This window comes from Myotis yumanensis, unplaced genomic scaffold (assembly GCF_028538775.1).
Source record: "Myotis yumanensis isolate MYYU_CA2020_CCGP unplaced genomic scaffold, mMyoYum1.0.hap1 SCAF_10, whole genome shotgun sequence".
NCBI classification, from domain to species: domain Eukaryota; kingdom Metazoa; phylum Chordata; class Mammalia; order Chiroptera; family Vespertilionidae; genus Myotis; species Myotis yumanensis.
In genome coordinates, this window is record NW_027223761.1 from 41,940,528 (window position 1) to 41,949,352 (window position 8,825).

The following is an 8,825-nucleotide window of genomic DNA, read 5'->3' on the forward strand; positions in this document are numbered from 1 at the left end:
GCTCAGGGGAGGCCTGCATGGCAGTCTTCCAAAATCAGAGACCTAAAGTAACCACATTGGATGGAATGTAATTAAACTTTAAAAGCAGTTATGGTGGGCAGTTACGTCCTAGGCCAGTATCTTCACTGACAGGGTCAACCTTTACCTTAACTGAGCCTATCTGTCTTTTTGCATCTATGATAACATACCTTTGAAATGTCTGGGTAACTTGTAACTTCCCTTTTACTGCAGCCCCTGGGGCACAACCAAATCTGCTAGGTGCAAGGACAGATACCACAAATTCCTTCATTATCATGTGAATTGTCCTGCACCCATCTAAGTATGTGTCCATCATTTTACTTTTTATCCAATCCCAGGGGTTTCTCCTGTTTTGCTTTATCCCTCCTCCTTAATCTATCACCAATGAATTTCATGTAACCCACCTACGTCCCTCCTTTGATTGCAAATGTATAAATAAGAATGGAACCCCTCCATTCTCCGGAGCATTATCTCAATTCATTGAGGTTCTGCTTCCCGGCATATATGGACAGTTTGATCAAACTCACAAAAATTTTCTCAATGGTTTTTTTACGTTAACATTACTAACTTCTTCCTCCTTATAGAGCCTTACATCAACTTTGTTGCTATTGTTCCACGTCCTTGTACTTAGTTAAGCCCCATTTCCTGGTACTCCATTGGACCTGGAATCGCCATTCGCGCCAGATTGGGAAGCCACGCCCTTAAACCAATCAGTGGGGGGGCGGGGGGGGGAGTCATGAGTCAGTGACATGGAGGACTGGCTTCCCCTTCAGGGTGCTCGGCTGGGCACATTTTCCTGTTGGCCTTGCACGCTTTCGGAGAAGTACCTTGGCCTTACCGAGCGATTCTCAAGTTTCTGTGGCGCCTTTTAGGAGCATTTCTAACAACAACACCCCAGACCACCAGCACTCACTGCACAGAACAGGGCTCGCAGCTTGAACTTTAACCAGGCAGGACGGGGTAGCACCGCCCCCGAGGACGTGGGGCTTCCCTTCCGGTCCCCACAGCCCCAGGGTCCGGCCGAGCGCCTACAGCAGCCTGGACGGCGGGGTCGGGCTTTGTCTGTAACGCGGCGGGACGAGGTGGCCCCGCCCACGAGGGCGGGCCTCCAGGACGGAGCTTCCGGTGATGGAGGCGCGCGCCCGGCTGGTGGAGTTGGTGCGCGCTGGACGCGTCCGAGCGCTGTTCACCGTCTGCGAGGCGGCCGCGGGCCCCTCAGAAGTTCAGGGCTAGACCCGTCCCCCCGGAGCCGGTCCGGAGGGAGCCCGAGGAGCGCCGGCGGCCTTTCCTTGCGGGACACAAAGGGAAACGCGAAGTGGAAGTGTGGCAGGTGAGTCTGGCGGGCCCGGGAGGCAGCTCCCCAGACGGGCACTGGGCAACGAGGGCCGGGGAGGAAGAGAAGCAGAGAGGGAAGGGAAGGGAAGGGCCGGAGAAACAGTGTTCTGAAGACCAAGGGAAGCAAGTCTCTGCCCGAGCGGAGTGCCCCCTGGGTTAAATGCCACTGCGATGCCTTGCGGAACAGGAAGAACCAAATGAGGGCACTGGATTTGGCTGAGAGCGGGTGTAGGTACATCGTGTCCCACTTACACTGAAGCCCGGAAAGCTTTAGATGTGGCCGTGGAAACACAGGTGATAGGGGAGAGGTACGCTTAGTGTCCTCCCCTAACCTGCTTCCAAAATCATGAATGAGTCCCTTGGGATTTCAAAAGGTTAAGTGATTAAACCAAAACAAACTCTTGGCTTTTATATGTTGGATTAGTTTAGCCAACTGTTCTCAACCTGTGGGTCGCGACCCCTTTGGCGGTCGAACGACCCTTTCACATGGGTCGCCTAAAGCCATCCTGAATAGCACATATTTACATTATGATTCATAACAGTAACAACATAACAGTTATGAAGTAGCAACGAAAATAATTTTATGGTTGGGTCACAACATTCGGAACTGTATTTAAAGGACCAGAAGGTTGAGAAACACTGGTTTAGACCCTTGCGGGGACACATGTGTTTACACTGTCCTCTAGGCAAGGGAACCCAGGGATTGAGCATAAGGATTCCAGTAAACACCCAGGGGTCTGCATATGCACAGATATGTTTGCAAAGATCAGGGAATAATTACGGGCACCGCCTTCAACACTCCCCTAAGTCGGCATTCTGGTAAACAGGGCAGGGGGCCTCCCACACACTTCCCTTTTATCAGAATGTCCTCCTTACAAACTTTCCAACCAAGTCTCTTGTGCTCCCCAGCATGTAAGGAACGGGCAAGAAAACAGTCAGAAATCTGGAGTGAATGAAACCTAAACCGTCAGTACCTTGGAGCTTTAGGACATTTGTGGATGAGCATAAAGTGCATCGAACCTCCACATCTGCGGGTGACGGTGTAGCTTATATCGTAGAGAAGCTGAATAAAATACTGAAAGCACCTGAAGGTATTAGAGAAAAATCAAGTCAGACAGGACCTGAAGGAAATTGCTGGAGAGAATGTGGGAGCACCTAGGCAAGCCCCACATTTACCTGTGCTTCCCCCCAGGGCATTTACTAGCTCATAGAGCAAGGAGCAGAGACCAAGCTGTGCCTCCCACCTGGCGGGGTTTGACAGCACCCCTGAGGCTGTGCCCTCCACACTGGGCTGGGGGACCTGAGGATGTGTGCCCACCCCCCCAGCTGGGCTTGGAAGCGTCCCTAAGGCTGTGCGACCCCCCCACCCCCACCCCACGCCCCGCACTGGGCCAGGGGACCTAAGGCTGTGCCCCCTGCCTGGCGCAGGCCCATGGGACCTGAGGCTGGGCCCCCCACCTGGTGGGGCTTGACGGTGTTGGGGCTGGCTGGGTCTCCTGTGATTTCGAGGAGCGCACAGGTGGCATTTCAGTAGGCTGGGAAGAAGGACGTTGACGTTCAGAGATGCCATGGAGTCTGAAATTTGAAATGGAAGCGGGAACCATAGGGAAATGAGCCCAAGATTCAATGTGCAGTTTCCACTGGAGGTGTTTGTCAGGTCCTAAGCTGTACATGCTCAGGGCAAGATTCCCAGCCCCTAAGTTGAAAGCAACAGTTGCGAGGCTAATCAGTTGTGCAGCCCAGCCAGCACAGCTCAGTGGTTGAACATTGAACTATGGACCAGGAGGTCACAGTTTGATTCTCAGTCAGGGCACATGCCTGGGTTGCAGGCTCAATCCCCAGTGTGGGGCGTGCAAAAGGCAGCTGATCAATGATTCTCTCTCATCATTGATATTTCTATCTCTCTCTCCATCCCTCTCCCTTCCTCTCTGAAATCAATACAAATATCCTATTTAATGAAGAGGGAATATGCAAAACGACCATCACAAAGATGGCTGCACCCACAGCAGAGGCGGGGGTTTTAGTAACACAAGATGGCTGCACCCAAGCAGAGGTTAAGTAAAGAGACTTACCAAGCAGTCAGCAGGGACCTGAGGCTGCATCCCCCAACTGGCGGGGCTTGATGGGGGACTTCAAAGAGCTCCCCCAACCCCAGCACTGGGCTAGGTAACCTCAGGCCGGGCCCCCCAGGCCTGGCACCAGGCCAGAGATCCTCAGGCCACACCCTCCTCCAGGAGGGCGGGGGGTGCTTGATGGGGACCTGAAGGCACGCCCCTGGCCTAGAGCAGGGGAGCTAAGGCTGGACCCCCAACTTGCATTCACCTGGGGACCTGAGGCTGTGCCCTGCACACTGGGCTGGGGGACCTGAGGATGTGCCCCCCCACCCACCCAGTGGGGTGTGGAAGGGTCCCTGAGGTTAGGCCCCCCGCCTGTTGGGGCTTGACGGGGGTGGGGCCGGCTGGGTCAGGGGCTCGTGTGATTTCGAGGAGCGCACTGGTGGGCGGAAACTTGACTCTGGGTCTCACGGCACACCCCAGACTCTGACAGGAGCAAGATTTTCATGTACATTTTACTAATTTCTTTTTTATCTCTGACACTTATATTATAGATAAAGGCCAAATAGCAATATTAAACTGTTTCCTCTAATTACCTTTTAATGTGCATGAATTTCATGGACCAGGCCACTACTATTAAAATTTTTAAAAAGATTTCACAGCCAAACCTGCTTGGCTCAGTGGATAGAGCGTCGGCCTGCAGACTGAAAGATCCCAGGTTTGATTCCCGTCAAGGGCATGTACCTTGGTTGCGAGCACATCTCGAGTAGGGGGTGTGCAGGAGGCAGCTGATTGATGTTTCTCTCTCATCAATGTTTCTTACTCTCTATCCCTCTCCCTTCCTCTCTGTAAAAAATCAATAAAATATATTTAAAAAAAAAAGATTTCACAGAGTATACAGTTGAAATTACTGCACTGAGTAAGAAGACAAAGAAATCAACATTTTCATGCGATAAAAAACATTTCCCTAGTTCTTTGAGGCCCAAAATGAGGAATTTGTGAAAGAGTGGATGTGCCAATGAGTATACCAGTTTACCGATCCATTAATATTTTTTTGAAATTAAATTTCCAGAGTTTTACTTTTTATATTAAGCACTATCATTTTGGCATACAATAAATCTAATTTGGAAGTATACAGGTTAATATTTTTCTCTGTGCTTCCTTCAAGGTAACTGAGCTCCAGCTGCTCTTCTTCCCTAAGAAGATCCACGAGACACTACTCAGGTGAGTTCTAGTCCATACTTCAGATGTTAGACTCAGAAATATGTCCAGGCCCGAGTAGAGGAGTATGTAACAGTGGCCTCTGCTCCCTCCCACCGGTCAGGATGACCTCCCTCCTGAGAAAATCACATCCTGGGCATGAAGATGTCTCGATTCCCCTGCCTGAAGCTTGGTTCTCTCCAGCTGGGCTCTCCTCATCATTCTCAGATTTCTCTGATGTCACCACTTAGTTTAATGGAAATTACCATCCCTTGGAGCCGGGAGAACCGAGTTACTGCCTGAACCTTTTTATTTTCTGCAGTTTATCCAGTTACTTTCCCTGGTCCTCACTGAGACCTGTGCAGCTCCAGTGGCAGTTTTCCAAGATTTCCCAGAACTGAGAGGTTGCCCAGGAGGCAGACTAGCATTCCAGAGCAGCCCCAGGAAAACTGGGTTGAGTCGGTCCCCCTCTTAATGGTGGAGTTTGTAGTCTGAGTTAGTGCACATGTGAAGTTCTTTCCCTTCCTGTTGAAGATGTGATGATAGTGTAATAGTGTAGCAATCCATTAGTATTTTTTTCGAAATTAAATTTCCAGAGTTTTACTTTCCATATTAAGCACTACCATTTTGTGCAGACAGTAAGTGTATATTTAGAAGGAGGCTGTTGACAATAAATGTGGGAAGGTATCTGAGGAAACAACCCCTTCAATTAAGTCACTGCTTCATATAGGCCTCTCTGCTCTGGAGATGGGGAACATCTATAGCAAGAATTCTCTCAGAGCCTTATCTTCTCTAGGTAGGACAGGACTTTGTGTTGTCACAAAATTATCTCCAGAGCCATGGTAACTGTTTCTCCTTCTCTGTTGCTGAGCCTCGGGGAAGTCTTGTTGGAGTGAGCCAGTGCGCTGACAGCTCACAGCTCACAGCTGACAGATGTGGCATTAAGAGCTAGAGGAAGTGGTGACGTGGCTCCATGGGCCTTGCTGAGATCTGCCAATTCTGGCCACTGTTGAACTCATCAATTTCAGATTTTTGCTTTTAACTAAACATGATATATTTAATTTTCATTTTTACAGGGGTGGTTTTCCCTAATAGTTAGTGTTTCTTTAATGTTATGAATGTCTTTTTTGTTACTGCTTATTTATCCATTTTAAAAAATTTTATGCTAGGAAAAAAATGTTTCTCTCAAAGCTATTTTATGTCTCTCTGTAATTACATCTGTTAGAAGGTCCATCTTCTCCAGACAACTTTTCATCTGAAATCAGTAGCAATGCTCTTATATTTCTGTGGCCAAACACATGAGTCTGTTTATCTCATCCAAATTACTTCAAAAACCAGGCAACACGTATACTTTAGGACATGGGTAAACTAACTCTTTTTAAGCTACGCTTGCTGATAAAAATGCTTTGCAGTGCAGTTGTTTGCCCTTTTTAAAGTCAACAGTGGGCCCTAGCTAGTTTGGCTTAGTGGAAGAGTGTTGGCCTGTGGACTGAAGGTTCCCAGGTTTGACTCCTGTCAAGGGCATATGCCTCGGTATAAATACAGTCAATAGTTGACTTCCAGTGTTCTCCTTGTGATGGGCATTTCCTCTTCTCTCAGGATCACCTAAGTGGGTCAGAGCATCCTGAGCAGTGAGTCTTGGTGGAGATGCCAAAATGAGAAGGTGCAAGCATCCTGGCCCCCACCAAACAGCCTCCCAGGTGACCAGTGCTGGGCCTGGGACAAGGACCACTGTCCCCCTGGCTGCCTCCTGTCCTGCCACCCTCACCACGTTCAACCCACAGAGGCCCCCAGCTGATGTTCGTGTGACCTTTGAGGATGTTGCTGTGCGCTTCTCTAAGAAGGAATGGTGCCTCCTTGATGAGGCTCAGAGACACCTGTTCCTCGAAGTGATGCTGGAGAACTTTGAACTCATATCCTCTCTAGGTTGCTGCTGTGGAGCAGAGGATGTGGAGGCACCTACTGAACAGCATGTTTCTGGGACAGTGTCACAGGCAAAGAACCCCAATGGAGCTGTGTCCTCCCAGAAGAGCCACCCCTGTGAGTGTTGTGGGCCAGTCCTGAGAGACATTTTCCACTTGGTTGAGCAGCAGGGAACACAACACAGCCTGAAACTATTGAGGTGTGGAGCATGTGCAAAGCAGTTTTATTTCAGCCAGAAAGCCATTGGCTGCAACCAGACGCTTGCTCAGGACCATGGTGTCTGTAATGGACTACAGTGTTTTGTGTGCCGTGAATGTGAAAAATCTTTTACAAAAATCTCTGATCTCCATTATCATCAGAAATTGCACACAGGAGAAAGTCCATACGAGTGCAGTGAATGTGGGAAATGCTATAAACAACAATCCACCCTTATTCTACACCAGCGACTTCATTTGAAAGAAAAGCTTCACGAGTGTGGCGAATGCGGGAAATTCTTTATCCAAAGTTCAAGCCTCATGCAACACCAGAGAGTTCACACTGGAGAAAAGCCATATGAATGTGATGAGTGTGGGAAATCCTTTAGCCAAAGTTCAAGCCTCGTTCAACACAGGAGAGTTCACACTGGAGAAAAGCCATATGAGTGTGGTGAATGTGGAAAATATTTTACCAGAATCTCTGGTCTTTATCGTCATCAGAGACTCCACACTGGAGAAAGGCCTTATAAGTGCAGTGAATGTGGGAAATCTTTTGTCAGGAAGTGTGAGTTGAGTTATCATCATAAATGTCACACTGGAGAAAGGTCTTATGAGTGCAGTCAGTGTGGGAAATCTTTAACCACTAGTGATGGCCTCCGTTATCATCAGAAACTTCACACTGGAGAAAAGCCTTATAAGTGCAATGAATGTGGGAAATCTTTTGTCAGGAATTTTCAGCTCAGTTATCATCAGAGACATCACACTGGAGAAAGGCCTTATGAGTGCAGTCTGTGTGGGAAATCTTTTACCACTAGTGATGGCCTCCGTAATCATCAGAGACTTCACACTGGAGAAAGGCCATATGAGTGCAGTCAGTGTGCGAAATCTTTTACCAGTAGGAGGAGCCACCGTCGTCATCAGAGACTTCACACTGGAGAAAGGCCTTATGAGTGCAGTCAGTGTGGGAAATCTTTTACCACTAGTAATGGCCTCCGTCGTCATCAGAGACTTCACACTGGAGAAAGGCCTTATGAGTGCAGTCAGTGTGGGAAATCTTTTACCACTAGTGATGGCCTCCGTAATCATCAGACACTTCACACTAGAGAAAGGCCTTATGAGTGCAGTCAGTGTGGGAAATCTTTTACCAGTAAGAGCAGCCTCAGTTATCATCAGAGAATGCACACCGGAGAAAGGCCTTATGAGTGCAGTCAGTGTGGGAAATCTTTTACCAGTAAGAATAGCCTCCATTATCATGAGGGTCTTCACACCGGAGAAAGGCCTTATGAGTGCACTGAATGTGGAAAATCATTTGCGCTGAACATTCAGTTGCATCTTCATCAGAGAGTTCACAGGAGAAAGGGCTCAGGATTGCAGTGAATGTGGGAAATATTTTGCCAGAAACAGTTACTTTCGTTGTCATCAGAGACTTTGCAGCTGTGCCTATACTTTTGAAAGGAATTACTTTCAAAGATCTTGCAAAGGGCCATGTGTGCTAATGTCTGCATGTTCATGGGTGATGGTCACTTGGGTATATAGGATAGTAGGGTTTAGGGCAAAGCATAATTACTACAGAATCACTGGCTTAATAGAGATTGTGCATAATTCTTAAAATGGAGATAGGTTTCATTTATCTTTATCAATAACTCATAATACGATGTCCAAGTCAGAGGAGAGGAGAATGTTTAACTTAAAGAAATTAGGAAGTTGTGATTTAAGCCAATTGCATATTTTTGCATTCTTCCAGCAGTGTATGTCAGAGTTAATTCCTCCACATCTACAAAAGGTTTGCTCAGTCCTTTATTTAAACCTTTTTTTTTTCTTTTTTTAAAAATATATTTTATTGATTTTTTTACAGAGAGGAAGGGAGAGAGATAGAGAGCCAGAAACATCGATGAGAGAGAAACATCGATCAGCTGCCTCCTGCACATCTCCCACCGGGGATGTGCCCGCAACCCAGGCACATGCCCTTGACTGGAACCGAACCCGGGACCCTCTAGTCCGCAGGCCTACGCTCTATCCAGTGAGCCAAACCGGTTTCGGCTTATTTAAACCTTTTTGTAACTTTGTCATGCTATATCACTGTTCTCTGTTTGCATTTTTT

At 47.9% G+C, this 8,825-nt stretch overlaps 1 pseudogene; it reads left to right on the plus strand.

Moving 5' to 3' along the window:
- The first annotated feature begins 1,160 nt into the window (after positions 1-1,160).
- LOC139017285 (zinc finger protein 418 pseudogene) lies at positions 1,161-8,203 on the plus strand (annotated as a pseudogene).
- The last annotated feature ends 622 nt before the right edge of the window (positions 8,204-8,825 follow it).